Below are 20506 nucleotides of genomic sequence, written 5' to 3'. Positions count from 1 at the left end.
TTTTTAAAAAATTTTACACAAAGATACTTTATGTGTCTGGCAGTGTTCTTAGGTTTTGTATCGATAATCAAAATAATCCAATAAAAGGATTTCGACCAAAGTTAATACCTTATACAGCCTAATATCACAAGTGCATCTAAGAATTTTTATTATCACACAAGCTGAAAGGCGCAAAATCAACAATAGGTTCTTTGATATGACAGGGGTGTGTTCGAAGTGAATGTTTTTGTTTAGAGCACAATTGCACCATGATACTTGACTTTTGTATTTTAAACCTTAATTCAAACAATAAAATAGAAAAATAATTTTATAAAGTGAACAGTAGATTCTCTACAGTGCAATGTAGACTACAATATATTGTTAACTAAGTCACTGCGAGAGGCATGTGAGCTTCTTCCCGGTGCATCACGATGGGTCCTTAACTTGAGCAGGCAATCAATCAATTTGATTGAAAAAAAAAAAAAAAAAAAAAAAAAAAAAAAGAATAGGTGATTTCATCGATTTCAATGAATATAAAAATATGGAACTGTGAAACATTTGTTGATCATCATTCAATCACGGGCAACATCGAGTCACCCTGCTAATCTTTATTATGAAAGAAGTTACAAACAGTGACATTAAGTAAACTCCAAGGTGATTTACAATCATTCATGTCAAAACTTTTCAGAAAAATAGGTTGATTGATCATCAGTTGTTATCTATTATATAAAACTCGGAACTGCATAGAATTTCAGTCTTTCACACCAAACATTGTCGACAGCAAGAGATGTCAAGCCTCGGGATAAAACATGATGTTTTTATACTTGTCCATTTTCAACTATTGTGATTTATGTGCATTGGATTTGTTGCGGTTGTTTTTAGATACAGCACAATTGCGTTAACACACCAGTTCTCATCAGATCATCGAAGTTAAGCAATGTTGAGCCTGGTTAGTACCAGATGGGTGACCATTTGGAAATTCTAGGCACTGTATGTGCTCTCCGTTTATCTTGGCATTTGTTTCCAGTCGTCCTGTACATACACTTCACTTGCCATTGGTATTTAACAATGTTGACTCAGGAGAGGTGTGGTTGGAGATTGCACACCTCCTGCCACAAAAATTTCACGCACAGGCACCCCTACGTGGGTATCCATAGTCTGTCAAAGATTGAAGGAGCCTGATTTTTTTTTTTTTTTTTAGATGCAATTGAATCATTAGTTGAAATTTCAGTTATATTAAATTAAAGAACATGTTTATATTATTTTTGTTATATTTTTGGGTTAAACTATATGGCTTCTTGATCAGTTTTTAGTTTTTAACAACATGTCTCTACAATTTCAACCAATATGAACATGTGTCTATGCATTCACCACAGACTGTTCTGTTGTCGTTCTAATCTGAAGTAGTTACTCAGTTTTGACAAGGTCGCGGTTGTGTGGTCTCAGTCTATGGAACAACAGAAAGATTCTTTCCCCAAAACCAAATTACAACTGCAGTTTAAAATAAACAAAGTTTTATTTTAAGGGATCTTACAATGATAATCGTTTTCTTCTACTGAATAACACACTTGCAAATTAGGACAAACATCTTCCAAAATCCATTAGCTTAGAGATTAAAGGCCTATCTTGACTGAGAAGCACACAAAATCAACTCACCTCCCTTGGCCCTCTACTGGAATATACAAAGATATCTGGATCCTTAGTTGTAGACTACCCAGCTATCCATTGGAAAAGGCTAATCTACTGCTAATCTACGGACCTAAAAAAACCCTACCTAGGCAGTTCTATATCTGAAGGGACTTTTTTCAAGTATTCTACTTTCAGCAGGAAGCTCCATTTAAAGAGTTAGTAACTTTTCCAAATAGAAAAATCAAACGTTAAAACTCCAAGCAAGATGTATTTACCTACTTTTCTTGACTATGTCTTGAATATTTTTTTACACAGCAAAGCCTATTATTCACGACAGTTGAAATAGACTCTTTAACTAGTGAAATGAATGAAACCTACCTCAACAATTGTCTTTTGTTTTTACCGTAGATCTCATCCAAGATTCATAAATCCCATATTAACGTTAACCATAAATTGTTTTGGGATTTTCCATGGCCACCTCTGTAGGCTTTGACAATCAGCAGTAATTTTTGAAGTTTTTAAATTAGGTGGCTAGAAAGTAATTTCTATTGACTTCAAATGCTTGGCAAACGTAGAATATTATGGTTTAGTTATGGTTCTAAGAAAATATGTATTTCTTGAGTGCGTCACTATTCTAGAAAAGAATCAATATATTTGTTCACTATGACTTTAATGACCCATTTGGCATAGTGGTTAGCGTTTGCTAATGTGTTTGAAGACCAAGTGTTATGCATCTGTTTTGATCTAAAGCCAAAGAAATACTGACAGGTGCTTCTTGAGAGAGCAATCCTCCTAACGACAGTAAATAGTTCTAATTTCATGTTATTGTATAAAAAAATTATAAAGTTTTGTATAGTTGAGCTTTTTAATGCACTAGCGGGAGGGGGAGGGCACCCGGCTTTGCCTGGTCGTAAAATATGCTTAAATATATTTTAATTTGTCCAGATTTCATATATATTATAGTATGGTCATGATTTCAAAAGTAAAAAAAAAAATTAAAAAAAAAAAAAAAAAAAAGTAGTTGGGTGCTACTAGCTAGAATCGAAGCCGAAAGCAAAATTGTAGCATTCAAAGCTGGTGACGTTACCACTGTACCAATGTAGGATAAGTTAAAATCAAATTTTAATAAACTATATGAAATTTTTTATTCCAGTTAAAGGGAACAGACGACACAGAAGCATTTTCATTAATACTGTTATATATTTTCGAGTGCTACATTGTCCATTGACATTCACATCAAGATGTTGGTGCTAAAAGTCACAAAAAACATGTTCTTCCTTAAGTCAACCACTAATCTTAAGTCCAGGTGGCAATACACAAAAAACAAATTCTTAATCTTTTACTATTTGTTGTGTGTTTTTTTGTATATGGGTAGCCATTTTGTTCAGAACTGGCTAACTTTTAGGGAATCTTCATGTTCAATTTCGTCATAAAATTGTTAAGAAAATAAGTTCTACACTATCGGCCAAGCTTCAACCTCTGCCGCAATGTTGCATCTATGTGTCTGCTTTACAATTACTGTAATGCGCTCTGATACACTCATGTTCCTAGACACAATTCCAAATAGTAGCCCCTTATGTTCCAAATGGCAAAATGTCTTAATTGAGGTGAAAATTTTTTTTTAAAAACTACTTTTCTTTTCAGGATTTTCTAACTCTCTATGATTTTGAAGAAAATTTTGTAAAAATAGAAATGTAAATCGCAATTTGCAAGAGAATATAAACGTGATTTTGTCTGAGTTAAATTCATTTTTACTTGCCTTCCCGTGAGGACAAAGTTAGTCACAAGGTCGTTTTTTAACGTGGGAGACAATCCAGCTTCTCAAAAGGGGCACTTTGGAACAAAAATAAAAAAAATCACTTCAGCCTTGGAGAATTCCTCCTCCAGCCTAAAGCAACATATACTACATTTTAATCTATATAATACTAAAAGTCTATGGATCTTGTATGTTTGCAATCAGATTTCCGGTTTTCAACATCCGGTTGCGCATGCGTAAATAGCAACGTCTTCAATCCGTTATTCCAATTCCGGAATTTTTATATCGCTTTTAATACAAACAATTTCATTTAATTTGATCAAATAGTTATTTATATATACAAATAATACATAGATTCATAGATAATTATAATATATATTATAAAATCTATTTATCTATGAATCTATTAATAATATGAAATATTACCCTATACAATTTATGGAAAGAAAACACCTCTCACTTTCCCTCTAATAGATTTCAACACTCCTACTCCCTCTGTTTTCGTTACGTACGCGAGAAATAGTTACGTGTATGTGTGAGAGAGAGAAAAAGGCGGCGATGTAAAACTGGATAGAGTTATCCCCCTTAACTAATGCAGACCTTTTTACTAGAGGGCGTTATTACAAAAAAATTTCTTTTTCTTCTTCCCATGTTTTTTAAAGTCGTCTGCTTACATTTCCAAACGGAAAGCTGAATCGGTAAATGCACACATTTCTATTACATTAAATAGTGTTTTCCTTTACACAATGGGTACTGAATGTTTGCTTAAATTAAATGAAAAAAGTTACATTTTATTTTCATTTTCTATTTAAAAAGCCATTATTAACATGTGGAGAGTGTTTTTTTTATTATTCTGTACTTTCAACTAACAATTTCATTTAAAAGATGATATATCAAAATTTGAATTTAACTATAATAAGGATTATGATACCTGTTCAGTGCATATTTACCTATAAGTATGACCAACCACTTATAATTCAGTAACTGTAATTTAAAAAAAAATAACAATTATAATAAACAGAACGACTCATAGAAATCTATCTATATTCTTTTTTCATTTTAATATACTTTCATAGAAATGCTTCTGTTATGTAAAAAAAAAACTATTTTCTTTATGCCACAAGTGTCACGCTCATACATGAATTCCATAGCTAATATAACGTACTGCCCCAACGGGTCACGGGTGGTCTAGTTCTATCATAAAATCCAAGTCTTCAAAATAACGCTTGTCAGCTTTGAACATTTGGAAATAATAAAAAATAATTATTCCCATTTACTTGCCTACCTATTAGGGCAACGTTAGACCAAAAGTTGGTTTTTAATGCCAGGAAAATCCAGCTCTCACAAAAAAGATCACTTTGGATTGGAACAAAAAATAAAAATTATCTCAATGTAGAACGAGGACAGAAAAGGTGAAGTGTAGTATCAAAAAAGATACACTTTGCTCTTAATAATATTTTAAATTTTTTATACAAGTATTTTAATGGAATGTGCCCTCTCAACAGATACCACTAATTAACCTGACAGGTAGCAAAATCCCACCCCGGTAGAGATCCCCAAAGGTTGGAAAGCCTTCTACTCTAACAGTTTTTTCCCCTCAAGCTGTTAGACTTTGTAATTCTCTCCCAATTTCCTTCTCTCCTGATTGCACTGACATCCAGAACTTTAAGCGTAATGTAAACAGACATCTGGCTGCTCAACTCCCTACAGTGTCCCTGTAGATATGGTCCCAAATAGTAAATCCTTACATCCAAATGGGACTATGCCATTTTTGGGGGGTGAATACAAGTAAAACAAACAAAAAAAACAGAAACGAGTCTACGTTAGATAAAATTAAAATTGTATTTACTATAGTTACCCAGGATTGTTAGCTCTAATCGAATCAACTATTTAAATATTAAAATACATGGCAAAAATATAAAATAATGTCAAGAAGAACTGATAGTCTGTGATAGGAACTCGTGAATCGACTATTGTACTAACCTAGAGAATGATCTTCTGTTTTATATATATATATATATATATATATATATATATATAGACTTATATGTAATATACTGAGTTTGTGTAATTCAGTAAATTTTCATATACCAATAGGTTTTAAGCCAAAAATGGTTGACTTGACTTAAGGATTAAACTACAAAATTATCACATTTCATAATTGAGCATTAATCAAACAGAATTAACAAGCAGTACTTAACAATTTAATTGGATTATCTCCCTTCAAATCATCCTAAGCACCGACATAAAAACATTTTTCAAGTTAAATAACTATGAATCTTCAGACAGAAAATAGATTAAAACACTTCACCTGAAATGTCCTACAAGGTTTATATATATTTAATACACCCATTTTACTTTATTCTCATATTCAATCAAATTCTAAACCGGAAATGGTATTATATCCATGTACCAATAGAACGATAATATATAAACATTACTTGCCACTAATACGAAACTAAAACTAATCGTAACATCTTTACAAGGTTGTTATGGCCATAATATAAATATAGATACCAAGCTTTTAAAAATTCGTTTTACAAAAAATCAATCATTGGGAAATAAAGGAATTTAGGAACCCAACAAATGGGATATATTTTTAAAAATCTTTTCTTTTTTTTAAATGGCTTAGGGTTCCCCGTAAAAACTTCACATAACTGTTCTTAAATAAGGATACGAAAATTAGGAGATACATTAATATTTAAATGGGTTTTCCGCAACCACAACCAAGGTAAATGTTTCTCACATGCTTTTCCCGTTAGGGATTTCCCCCCCCCCCGCCTTTTTCTTTCTATTCAAAAAATGCTACATTGCCTAAAGTGTGTTTATTCATAAAGTCTGAAGAAATGCTGGTTTTTGAAAATTTTCAAACGATATAATGCTTGAAATTGTCGAACTAGACATTGAAATAATTGTAACATAAAATGAAATACACTTTTTGTTGCCATCAACACCTTGTCTTGAAGTTTTGATTTTGCACACACACACACATTATATACATACATATATATATATATAACTTGTATTATACAACATTCACAATTTTTACTCGTTTGAACCCTCTCGACTGTTTCTTGTTGTGTCCACAGTTGACATGTATAGGTGTTAAATTTCCCTTAATTCTCATCACAATTGTTAAATGGTCCAGAGGCAACATTTTAGCAAATGAAGTCAAAGGTGACTGTATAATTGCCACTTTCTGCACCGATGAGTGTGAAAGTATGAAACACTAATCTCTGTAGGTATAAAAATATATATATATATATATATATATATATATATGAGCAAACAGTTAATAAAACATGTTAAAAAACACTTTGAAATGAGTTAAAAAAACATTTAATCTGAAAAGGAAACACTAGATAAGTGGATAGTCCTTAATCCGCGGAGTTTCGAAGAAATATTTTCCTTCTCATCAGAGGGTAGGAATTAGCAAAATGCAAGATCGGATTTTGCATGCAAAAGTATTTGATGAAACAACAAGTAAGTCAAAGGATCTTACTTGAAAACAAAAAAGTGAAGAAGAGGGAATATGGTGAAGAAAAAGGTAATTACACGTGAATGGATAGTCTGGTGGAAGATAAATAATTCAATGACGGTAAAATCCAAATGTATAACTTCAAGAAAGTTAATAGAAAGAATTTCCACTTGCATGCAAAATCCGATCCCGCATTTTGCTAATTCCTACCCTCTGATGAGAAGGAAAGTATTTTTTCAAACTCCGCGGATTAAGGACTATCCACTTATCTAGGGTTTCCTTTTCAGATTAAATATGTTTTTAACTCATTTCAAAGTGTTTTTTAACATGTTTTATTAACTGTTTGCTTGTATTATAAGCTCTATTTCCTATTTGGTTTTATCGAGCTTTTACATCTGGCTGAGATAACTTTATAAATATTCATTTTTTTAATATTTATAATATACTTTAATTTTACCATCTTGGATCATTTTGGTAAATTTAATTGTAATTTTTATTTCATATATATATATGTATGTATGTATTAGTGTTGGGATGATTAATCGGTATCAGAATCGAAAAAATTTTAGCCTTTTTCCGATGCCAAAACGGATTCCTTAAATTATCGTTTTTATTTGATTTAAGAAACATCTTCCACTGCTTGTAGTAATAACGAAATAAATATTTATTGATTTAAACTTCCAGTAAGACTAACATCTCTAGATCACCCCTTTACAAGTGCGTTTTTTACGTTTGAGAAAACATAGGCACATTTAAGATGCGTTTTTACAGTAATCGGGACAAAATAACACTTTTATAGTTAAATATTGAGAGATTTATAAAGAATCGGAATCGGGAAAAATATTGAAATCATCCCATCACTAATATATGTGAAAGAAAAAAAACCCAAAAAACTTTTTTCCTAAACTCCAATAAGTTGCAAATAAGAAAATCAAAATTAAGAGAAAGACATCAAGTACGCATGTGGAGGTGGAAGGGAACAGGAAATCATTCTTTGTTAAAACAAAATTCATCTAACACCCATACTTCCGTCATAAATCGTTTAAAGTCTTAGTTTTTATGGTAAAATTAACTTTCAATTTTTAGAGAAAACTTTAATGGGTGGTGGGGGGGCGAAGGAAGACAAGACGAAAACAAAAAGGTAAAGCAAGATGAAGAAAGATAAATAAAACCAAGCCAAATTGCTGAGAAAAATAAGGAAGACAGATTGTAACCATTTGACAGAAATCAGCTTTTTCTCAAGAAAAACTTTTAACAAATTTTAACAAAAAGTGGAGAACTTATATCTAATGGAGGCTTCAGCGATTTAAGCGGAAATCCGGTTTTTCTGAATTAAAAAAAAAAAAAAAAAAAAAAAAACAATGGCATAATCGCTCAAAAATAGAAAATTAAACAAGATACTGGTTAGACAACCCAATTAAGAAATGTTACCGTGACATTTATTGGGGGAACAGTTCTACCAGGCTTGTTTAATTTTCTATCTTTGAGCAATCATCCAGACTCCAACGATGTGATCATTGCAATTGCATGTCCGCCATTTTTCTTTAATCACTACTCGACACTACTTGCGTTTCAAACTAAACAGTTTAAAATAAATTAAAACAAAAAAAACTTATCCAGCTAAGTAGAAGAGTAACATAGCTTGCCTTTGATATAATATTTATTTATTATATATTTGAACACTTCAGTTTTGTTGTATACAAGATGCCTCTGTTTAGAATTATTCCGCAACACGGAGTAAATGTTTACTTTAGTTTCATCACCTCCATATGACTCAAAACTAAAAAAATTCAATATCACAACCTTAACATTAACTTGTTAATAGACTTTTTTACTTAGAAGTCTATTATACCGCCGCGAAAACGAAATGGAATACAAAAAAAAAAAAAAAAAAAAAAAAAAAAAAAAAAAAGTAAAGTTTTACGACGTGCCCCAGCGTATTATAAACACCCCAACCTCCCCATGTTAAAAACGGCTTTCGAGGTTGGGGGATGTTTATTTCGAAAGCCGTTCGTAACATGGGTAGGTTGGGGTGCTTATAATACACTGGGGCACGTCGTAAAAATTGACCAAAAAAACTTCATTAACCCAACTAACCCTAAGTCTGGCGTCGCAAATACACCAATCTGGATTTAATATTAGTTATAAGGGCACTAACGGTACCAATTCCACAATGATGTAGCAGTATCAGAATTTTTGTAGGAATTTTTGACACCCCTAACACGAAACTGCGAATACAATATAAAAATCTCGTAATTTCTCTGTTAAAAGTGGGTTATTTATTTTCTTTATGGATTATACTTCCAAAATAAACTATTACAGTTGTTTTAAAAGTAATAAAAATATTTTTATTTTTTTTTTAAAACAGTAATGAATTTTCCGAACTCAATATTTTTCAATTTTTAAACTCAATATTTTTAAATTTTTAAATTTTAAAAATCTATCAAAATTTTTCTATTGATTCTATTTTTACGATATTTTCAGGGTCAATGTGAAATTTTATGTTCTTTCCAATAAACCGAATATAATATTTTAGACAAACGTTTTTTTTAAATTCACGCCCCCCCATTTTCACGCCCCCCCATTTTCACGCCCCCCCCATTTTGAAATGTCTATTAAAAAGTAAATAATTAATTTATGTTTAATAGGTTTATATATCACAAATTGAAGAGAAAAGGTCAATAAATAATATATTCAAATTTAAAACAAAAAAAAAAAAATCAGTTTTTTAGAAATTTACCTGTAAAGTCCGAAGTTTAAAACCTTATTTTATAAGAACACATTTTTTCTTTTTGTCTTTTTTTTTTTTTTTTAATGAAACCTTGGTCCTTGCTCCTTTAATTGAAAAAAAAATTAGGGCTTGAATTACATTTTTCGATGAGTTATAAGCTTAGAAAGATAGGGGGTCGAATAATTTACGCCTCTCATTTTGAAATGTCTATTAAAAAGTAAATAATTAATTTATGTTTAATAGGTTTATATATCACAAATTGAAGAGAAAAGGTCAATAAATAATATATTCAAATTTAAAACAAAAAAAAAAAATCAGTTTTTTAGAAATTTACCTGTAAAGTCCGAAGTTTAAAACCTTATTTTATAAGAACACATTTTTTCTTTTTGTCTTTTTTTTTTTTTTTTTAATGAAACCTTGGTCCTTGCTCCTTTAATTGAAAAAAAAATTAGGGCTTGAATTACATTTTTCGATGAGTTATAAGCTTAGAAAGATAGGGGGTCGAATAATTTACGCCTCTCATTTTGAAATGTCTATTAAAAAGTAAATAATTAATTTATGTTTAATAGGTTTATATATCACAAATTGAAGAGAAAAGGTCAATAAATAATATATTCAAATTTAAAACAAAAAAAAAAAATCAGTTTTTTAGAAATTTACCTGTAAAGTCCGAAGTTTAAAACCTTTTAAAAAAAAAAAAACACATTGTTTTTTTTTTTTGTTTTTTTTAAATAAAACCTTGGTCCTTACTCCTTTAATTGAAAAAAAAAATTAGGGCTTGAATTACATTTTTCGAGGAGTTATAAGCTTGGAAAGATGGGGTGGAATTATTCACTATTTTCACGAAATTTCTGACACTGCTAATGATGGTATAATAGACTTTTATCGAGTTCATGTTAGCGCCATGTTGATTTTTTTTTTTTTTTTTTTTGCCAATATGGAGTTTAGGGCCCTAAAGTAACCATTTACTAAATAACGCGTGCAAAGAAGACCAAACTAATGCAGACATTTTTGCTAAGCAGCATAAACACTGTACGAATTTTATGCAACGATTCACACATTGACACGTGGTCGCGATTGTTCGAAAGAAAACAAAATAACAGATTTACTGTCATACACACTATCCCAACCCCCACCCTCAGTGAGTGTGCCTAATGTCTGGGGAAAACCGTGTTGTCAAGGAAGAAGAAAAAAAAATTTTTTTTTGTTTTGTTTTTTTCGAAGATATGTAACCATTCCGTTTCCCTGACCAACTTCCACGTCTTCAGTTTTATTTACTACATCTGTTAAATACAATTAGCGATATTTAGCCGACGTTACTCGGGTGCGGGCTTAGAAAACTGTTCTTTCTGCATTTTATTTTGAATATTTGTTTTCAAAACAATAATTGAAAATATAACATCTCACTTGTTTCTCCACGGGGACAGAATTAGACACAAAATCGATGTGTGATGTTCAATGTTGAGAATATTCGGCTCGCCCAAAAGCAGCAGCAGCAGCACTCAGAATCGAGATAAAAAAAAAAATTAAAATCTACTCCATTTAATAGGATTTCTTCATGAACAAATATTACACTTTGTTATTTTTTTTTATTTCAATAAATATTCGATTAATGAGAAACACACCCAGACACGAAATCTTGTCTAACTATGTTATTAAATATGGAACATGTTAGATTTTTTCAGTTCAATTGTAGAATAGCGGCACCGTCTAAAAATCTCACTTATTTCGCTTGGTTCTCATAAATATTTTCGATAAAATTAATTGTTAATCATTAACTAGTAAAATTATTGTTTGCCCCTTTTTTTCACAAAAAAATGTGAGGGCTAGCGGTAACTTGGCGAAAAGATAGACTTTTATAGTAAAAAAATAATATATTACAATTTTCGGGTTTGTATTACTGTACACATAGATTCGAAAAAGTTGTCAATAAACAAATATATAACAAATAAATGTTATCAAAGGCAAGATAAGTTACTTTTCTGCCAAACTATATTTGTTTTTTGACAACTTTTTCGAATCTATGTGTACAGTAATACAAACCCCAATTTTCTATATAAAACTCAAATAAGTGTCTAATTTGAAATACAAGGGCATTCCTAAAGTGATAACTCCTATTTTTTATTATGCCCAAATGGATCAGAGATTGCTAATTGCATTGTTATGATGACTGAACTTATGCATTCATGACCTGAATGCCACCTGTTACAGATATTGACGGTACTCTAAGAAAGCAGCCCCTGTCATATTCGTGCGTCAGAAGCAGAAATGTGTCCATAGAATCCCTGATAGAAGTGCATCCTGACTTCTCCATGAATATACCAATATAAAATATTAAGCACCATAAATAAATACCGAGTACATTTATAAACTTAATAGCATAACACGAAATAATTTGTTTTAGGTAAATTGTTTTAAGTTACTTCCAGCCAAAATAATCCATGGAAATTGGGGAGGGGGTATAACCGGTGTCAAAATGATGACGTCACATTGGGTCTCCGTACTTGTACGAAACTTCAAAAATCACAATTTCATCAACTTGGTCAAATATTCGCTAGAAAAGAATAAGTTTGAATTAATAAATTTCGTCATTACTAATTAAATATACGAAACAATTTATTTTCAGTTAAACCGTATTTTAGTAAAAAATAAATACATGTACACGTGAAATACAGTGTACACGTGAAAACTCTACATAAAAAATATAATCGCCATTTTTTTATAAACAAGTCGAGAAAGAGACAGCTAAGAAAGAACGATAACTCTAGTTAATAAACCTTCGTTTAGAAAATTGTAAACTTGAGTTCAACTGAATGAGTTAGAACTTAGTGTTTCAATGTTGTCATTATTGAAAATAAAATAACAATAATAGTTTACGTAAAAAATAAGTTGTTTAAATCTATTTTACTCAAAATAATTTAGGTGACTGAAATAGGACAGCCAATTAAAATGTACTTTCGCTAGTAATTTGTTGAAATGTAATTAAAATGGTTAGTTTTGAAGTTAAAAAAATCACAATAGATAAATCTTGAAAAAAAAATCAATTTAAACGGATTTTCAGAATTAGGTTAAATTTATGGGATTCGGTGTTTAAAGTTTTCAAAACATTTTACGCTTTTTATTTCAAAAATAAATTCATAAAATAAATTTAAAAAAATAAATAAAAACAAAAGTTTTCAGATTTGTAACTTTTTTCAAAATGGCGTCAGGAAGTTAAAAGCAAAAATGTCTTAAGACAAAGTTTTTAATCAAAGAAAGCGATATCAGATTATTTACTGTCGCCTTTTAAATGGCACAATGAAAGCAAATTATTAAAGTGAGAAAATGTGTATGAAAAAAAAAAAAAAAATCATTGGACAAGAAAAAGAAATTCTAAAATCAAATCCGAAGCCGAAAAGATTTTTAAAAATGGGGAAAATGTGGGCGGACCTACCTCCCGTAATTTTGATTGTATATAAATGAAGGGTAACTTTAAAGATAAATAAACATTTCTCCAGTCGATATTTACATTTTTTTTCTTTCTAAATTACAAAAAATAAATCGATTATAATTTGATGTTTTGATGACCTAAAAATTTACCTTTTAAAACTAATTTGAACAAATTTGTTGGATTTGCACTTTTTCGTCGAATCAATTTCTTGTGTACGTTTTTAGCGTCCCAAATTATCTACGATTATTCGATTTATGGTTTTTAAATTATATTTGCAAGCTAAAATATGAAGTAAAAATATTTACAAAGATTTAATCGGTTGTTTTATTTTTGGTCAAAGAACTCGGTATTTTGTTTTGCAAACATAATGGGAGAGTCAAAAAACATTAAATTAAAACTTTATATTTTTATTTTGTTACATGGCGAGAATCTTCAAACTACAGATCGAAAAATCAGTGTAGAATTATGCCTGAATGAAGAACGTACAAAAATCGTTTCAGCGGCATAAATATCGGTAAAGAAAATAAATTTTATAATTTAAATTTAACCTTGGGTTTGTATTACTATACATTAGATATAGATTCGAAAAAAATTGTAAAAAAATAAAAATATATATAACAAATGTTATCAAAGGCAAGATCAGTTACTTTTCTACAACTGGATACTTTTTTAGTGTTTTTATTTAATGTAACATGTTTTATTCAGTTCGAAAAGTATAGTGTTTACCGATGTATTGGAAAATTTATAATTTAAATTTTTTGTTAGCATTGTTTTAATTTAAAAAAAAAAAAAAAAAAAATGGTGCTTCTACAGAATTTAATTGGACCAAATCAACTTTTGCTAAAGTAAACCTAAAACTTTAAGCATAAAGTTCCGTTAAATTCTATAAAATAAAAATTAAAATAAATTAAAAAAAAACACAATTTAGAAAAAAAACTGGGAATTTAAAAGAGACGATGAAATTGAAACATTAAGTTTGACGACAATACTAATACTTGAAAAACTGAATCTTAGAAACCAAGAATAAATAAATGAACTATAAAAACTTTTTAATCCTAAATTGAAGTTACTTTCAAATCGACAGCTTCGAAATCATTTTCGAGCGATCAAAAATACAAACACTTTATCAATAATAAATAAACAAATACTAAATACGAACCGTTCTATGTTTTTGTTTTAATTTAAGTTAAATTTAATTTTTACGATATCTTTTGCTTCTGAAATTGTTATGTGAACGTACAAAATAGTGCTAAGAATTGGTTTCTAAATAATTTTAGCACGGTCTTCATTCTGCATAAGTACCAAAAAAATTATGCGAAATCTGAAAGTGATTGTAACGTCTTTAAACTGTTCATTAGTTGTCCTTGTCCAATGCTAGTGCAATTTTGTGAACAGGATGTCTGTAAACGTTCGTCGTGGTTCGGGTTTGCCCGGCACCTGACGAAAACCATCGAAATGTGCCGAACGACGCCGATCAAATCTTAAAAACTCAGAAAGCGACAACAAACGCTATTATCCAATGAGAAGCCACATAATTAGCAGACGACTTTTGATAAATTCGAAGAAAAAGGGGGAAAAAAAAAAATAAATTTTAACTTTTTTTTTAGTTATTAATTTTAACTCATGGAGTAGCGGCAATTAATGCTGGACAACTTAGTACAGTTGTAGAGTACTATAAGTCCCATTTAGTTTTTAAGCACACGAAAAAAAAAATCTTGCGTCAGTTTGTCGTTATATTTTATTTTATTTCTTTTTCCATTTTTTGTGTTTTCTTTTTACTTGTATTTCGTATCCGATGAATGTTGTTATTTTCTGTTTCCTAGCGTTTATAACATTTGCTCGACGACGCTCGGCATAGTCCGGGAGTTTACGTCAGATACTGAGCGTACGTATACAGACATGGTTGGTTCACAAAATGCACCAGCATTGGTGATCAGTCGTGTGGCGCTTTCGCAAAAGAAAAACAAAAGGGGCTAAGTCGTGATTTAATCCTATTTTAGTTACCCAAATTATCTGGAATGAAATAGTATTAATCTCAAACATAATATTTCTACTGAAAACCATATTTAGTAAAAAGAGCATTCAAAACGGTAAGCGCCCCACAGTGAAAACTAAACCGGAAAATTATAGTCGCCACCTTTCAGAAAGAGGTTAGCTAAGGAAGGTCGAAAATTCAAGTCAATGATTTTCTAGTTATAAAATCCGGCACTTGTACAATTTAGTAGTCTCAACAAATTTAGAAAGCTTAACATTAGGATGGGTTTAACTCTCCCCTTGCTGCAGACGGAACTTATAGAGAATATGGACCGTGCTATTTTTTTTAGATAAGATTTTCAAGTTAAATTCAATCTTTACGGTATCTTGTTTATTAAATTGTGGAATTTTTTTTACTTTGTTTTCACCTTATAATTTTCATTTAAAATGACTTTTATAGCTTTTTTTCAGGTATACTGAAACAAATATTACATTTAAATTTTCCGTAAGCAATTTTCAGGATATTAAGCAATGTAATTTCTTATGTTAAAAAATATGCATGCGCTTGCGCGTACAACAATGGCCACCACTTTTAACATAAAAAAATTACATTGCTTAATACCCAGAAAACTACTTCTATGCAGAAAAAGTTAAAACCGGTATTCGTTTTCAGCATACCGGAAAACCTAACAAGTCATTTTAAAAGAAAAAATTTAAGTTGGAAATAAAGTAAAAATTTACCTTAAATTGTTAGGCGAAAGTACAGTAGAGTTTTTAAATAGACCCTCCTTCTGATGTTAAGAATGGCTTTCTACCGTTATTATTATTATTTCAGCGTGATCCGTATTTTAAGTACTCTGAACCCTCCTAAAATAAAATAAAAATTGGTGTTAGTGCACTTATTGATCCGCGCTATTTTTTAAATAGTATATTCAAGTTTAGTTAAAGCTTTACGCTGTCTGTTTTTTATTAAATTGTTAGGCGAAAGTACAGAATAGATACACAACAACACCCTCCCGTCCCCATGTTAAGAATGGCTTTCAAAATAATCTAATTATTTCAGCATGGATCAATAAGTGCATGAGTACCTACAAATTTACCGGTGGATATTAAACTGTACTAGTGCCAAGAATCCTTTCTGCGGGTCCTGAAAAGGCATCCCATGGAGAAGCTCCATTTGGGTGAATGTAAAGTTGCTCTCAGGTCCACTCTGGTCCAAAGTGGATAATAATACCTGTTAAGGCAACTGGCTGGAGCTACCATATCAGGTTATCTGAAGATACTGGCTTCCTGACCAAAAATGCTTAATTTTTTACGAGGTGCCCACTGCCCCACTGCCCCAGCGTATTATAAACATCCGAACGGCTTTCGCCTATGAATATTCCCTTGACACTTCCTCCTTTGGAGGAAGCCAGTTCAACCCACCTAGGATGAATGTTGTACAACAATCCTTTATGCCGAAATCCTATTCCCTCTAAATAATTTACGTGTCTTAAATAGGAATTAAACAAAAGGGCAAAGAACCACGGCCACCGTCTCTCAGTAATACCGTGATAGAGAACCCATTGCTACATACATAAGATCAAAGTGTAGTATCTGTTCTTCAGATGCTACACTTCATTTTCTTGTTCTCTTTCGGTGGAGGAGAAATCCTTCACGACTGAGACAATTTTTATTTTTGTACCTTTTCTCCACGTTAAAAAAACGACCCTGGTGTAACTCTGTCCCGTGGGGAGGCATAGTAAATAGGTACATACATCTCAAATATAAATAATTGAAAAAAAAAAAAATGAGGTACTTATGCACTTATGTTACCTCGCTGAAATAATAACATTTAGAAAGCTATTTTTAACATAGAGGGGAGGGTGTTTTGCAACTAGTCTGTACTTTAACCTAACAATTTAATAAAGGAAGATACCGTAAAATTTGAATTTAACTTAAAAAATACCATTAAAAAAATATAGCACGGTAACACGTGCAATCGTGCATAAGCACAAAAAAAAGATCTTCATATTTTTATTTAATGGTTTTGTTTACTTTCGTTTTTCTGTCATTCCTCAATTTTTTATGAATGGATCACGAGTCCAATTCTACAATCAACACGCGAAATTAAGGACGTGAAAATGAAAAGCTTGAAAGTTGATATTTTTACATCTTTTTTCGAAATATCAAGTTGTTTGAATTTTTTTTTAACAATTAAAATCTAAACATGTCTCTCTCTCTCTCTCTCTATATATATATATATATATACACACACACACACTCATGAAAATAGGATAGTATTGTCATAAGTTATTTCTGATTAAAATTACATTAAAACAAACAAAAAATCTTTTTGGTCACGTTGAAGGCGGATTTAATGGCAAGATCCGGCCTTGAACTCTCCAAGAAGACTTCAATGGCACACCATCCTCACCTCATCAATTTTCTATTCAATTCGTTTAATGAATGGAATATAAAATTATTCGTGACATTTTTACTTTTACACATTTTAAATAAATTATCTGGAAATTAGACCTTTCAATGCGTCTTGTTATTTGTTAATATTTTGGCCTCGCGTATATTTCAAGTTCATATGAATTAATTTCATTTGTCCATTCTTGTTTTTTTTTCTTTAGACGGGGGTACAAACTTCGTTCTATCCTGTTCGATTCATAAAAGATTTCAGTTTATCGTCATGATTAATGCCATTTTTAATGTTGGTGCTTGTATATTAAAGCATCATAAGTTTTATATAAAAAATATTTTAAAAATTTAAAAAAACAACACAAAAAAAAAAAAAAACACTATTACGTACTTTGGAATTTTTACCAATTTTCACTAATGACAATCTGTAATATTGTTTTAACATAAAATGCATTTATTTGAAATGACATACTCAAAGCACTGAAGATTTTATCTTTATTTTATTTTTCGAAAAGGTTTAACTTTTCATGTCCGATCTAAGATGACTGATAATAGGGGAGGGAAGGGGAGGATAGATCACGTTTTATTATGTCGCACTTGATTCACCCCAGAAATTAAAAGTTTCAACTAAATTGTTATTTCTTCTTCAATCCAAGGGAAGACAGGACACCCGAACACAATTTAATGTCATTTCTTTATAATAAAAGTAATTTAGATGAAGCACAGTCCGTGCTAAACCGAAACACGCCATGATCACACATTTATTTATTATTAATATTATAAATAAAAAATACAAAAATCATAACGTAATAATATTTTTACTCTAATATAAAATAATATAAAAGCAATGAGCGATTTTTAGAATTTTATAAAGAAATATTTTAAGACAATTATTTAAAGTTGCCAGTGAGAAATGTAATGATTAATATTGAAATCGATTGTTTGTTCAGATGAAACAAAACCAAATGACAAGATCATTCGAGTTGAAAACAATTCCGTTATATACAGTGACAGACAAAATAAATACTAAGGAATTAACCAAATAAAACTTCAATCACAGTCGAGATCCTTTTTAAAACTCTTCTTTTTTTTTTGCAAAAATTTTCGACACGAAGAATTCTCGCAGAATCTTGAATGAGAATCAGGAAGAGACTTTTTGATGTCATCCATTTTTTTTTTTTTTTACTACGGATGCTCATTCGTAGTAAAAACAAATAAACCTTTCTTAAATTATCATAAAAGATATTAGCAGATCATAAAATAATAAAATGTTCAGAAATTAGTATATTGCTTAAACTTTTTTGCATGTTATGTAATTAATTAAAACCTAATTTAAAAAAAAAGAGAAAATATAACTAATTTATTTGATATACATAAAATTAAATTCAAGACGAAGGTGTAAATAAATGACATGTTTTGTTTGAAATATTCAAACAGGAAATATTTCTTGATCTTATCAATGGAAAATATAAATCAAAAGGTACGTGTACAATTATGTTACCATGATGAAATAACATTTAGAAAGCCATTCTTAACATGGGGAGGGTGTTTTGTAAAAATATTATGTACTTTCACCTAACAATTTAATTAAAAAAACATCGTAAGTGTTGAATCGAACTTGGTGCTAATACATTTACTGATTCGCGCTATTTTTTTAAATCGTATTTCCAAGTTTAATTAAAGTTTAATGATATGTTTTTTTATTCAATTGTACAAAATAGGTATAAAACACCCTCCCTCCCCATGTTAATAATGGCTTTTTTTAATGATAACGTTATTATTTCAGCACGGATCAATAAGTGCATGATGAGTACCTCGAACATAAAAATAGTATTTAAAAAAAAAGCTCACTAACATAGATGCACAAGTACAAAAAATGTTTTTGTTTGTGCTGTAATAATTTTTAAAATCATCGTATAAGTGCTTTAAAAGTTAGTTTTAGAGTTTGATTGTGATAAGATTTTTTCTTTTTATAAATCAATTAAATTTATAAGATCTACTTTCATCTCATGTTAATATAATAATATACGTAACTTATAGCGAGGAATGTTTATTATTGTTCGTTTGGCCATCCATAGAAATCAAACGAGGTCGAGATTGGGACTTTTTATAAAGTCATTTCATGGGGGGAGGTTTTTTAAAGCCAAGTATAAAATCGTTCATATATTAGTGAAATACACTGAAGTCAGAGATTTAGTGGGAAAATAATTGTTTGTCAGGACCATTTTTACAAATTGGAGATTACTTAATAACAAGTCATCGCTTACATTTTATATAAAAAATGAATTTAAAAAGTTGACAATGTACAAGTCTTAAAAAAACTATACTGGCAATCGTAAAAGGAAGGGCGAGTCGAAAAATAAAGCAAAGCTAAAAATGTCGAATAAAGGCGTAAAGAAAGAGAAGATCAAATAAAATAATATAAGAAAATGTTGATTGTGTCATACTTTTTTTTCTAACAAAAAAAAAAAAAAAAAATCAACATAATAATATCGTCCATGTTGTCAGTGAAAAAAGTGTAATGTCTTCTTTTTTCCGTACGTACCTTATTGAAATTGTAATAAAATACAGTCCGTATGTCGATTTAGGTTTTGCTCTGCAAAATGGATTTAAACGGATTCCTCAACGATTCCTTCGGACGAAGCTCATGGCTGGCAGGAGTGGCACTAAACAATGGTACACAGAAAAAAAAACACGATTTAAACACGAAGACTCCGCTCCACTCCGTACGTATTTTTCTCCCAATGAAAAAAAAAAAAAAAAAAAAAACACGGTGAAGCGTTCGAGGGGGAGGGGAGCGTCAACTAACGAGGTGGGAGGAGAAGGAGAAACAAGGAAGAGGAATGGTATTAGAAGAAACAAGAAACGGAGGGTGAACAAGGGGAGGAGAAAGAGAGAGAAAACGCGGCCCATATCCAAAGTGCCACAACAATGATTTTTTTTAAGGTTCTTATACAGAATTCAACCGAAATAATTTTGTTTTCAATCAAGAATAATCTTTATGATTGTCACTGAACGAATATGTCATATTCTAAAAATCACGTAAATTGGATCAAGTAGTTTTTTTTATTATAGAGAAAATTAGTTTTTACGATTTTTAGCGATTAATAGTATATTGTAACC

The 20506-nt window shown here is 30.4% G+C and overlaps 1 protein-coding gene across 4 annotated transcripts in view; it reads right to left on the bottom strand.

Annotated features, from left to right (window-relative positions):
* The window catches only part of LOC145291476 (uncharacterized), a 287324-nt gene extending 267135 nt beyond the window's left edge, over positions 1 to 20189 (bottom strand). For 3 of the 4 annotated variants that reach the window (XM_080137352.1, XM_080137354.1, XM_080137356.1), the window contains exon 1: positions 19929 to 20152. The gene's annotated coding sequence lies outside the window, so the exon portion shown is untranslated. Of the gene's footprint in view, positions 1 to 19928 lie in introns of all 4 variants that reach the window. The other variant, XM_080137357.1, reaches the window with a different exon arrangement.
* Between the last annotated feature and the right edge of the window lie 317 nt (positions 20190 to 20506).

Source organism: Euprymna scolopes, chromosome 12 (genome assembly GCF_053919585.1).
Source record: "Euprymna scolopes isolate OS-2025 chromosome 12, ASM5391958v1, whole genome shotgun sequence".
Lineage (NCBI taxonomy): Eukaryota > Metazoa > Mollusca > Cephalopoda > Sepiida > Sepiolidae > Euprymna > Euprymna scolopes.
The sequence above is the reverse complement of the archived record's forward strand: the minus strand, read 5'-3'. Positions and strand labels throughout refer to the sequence as shown.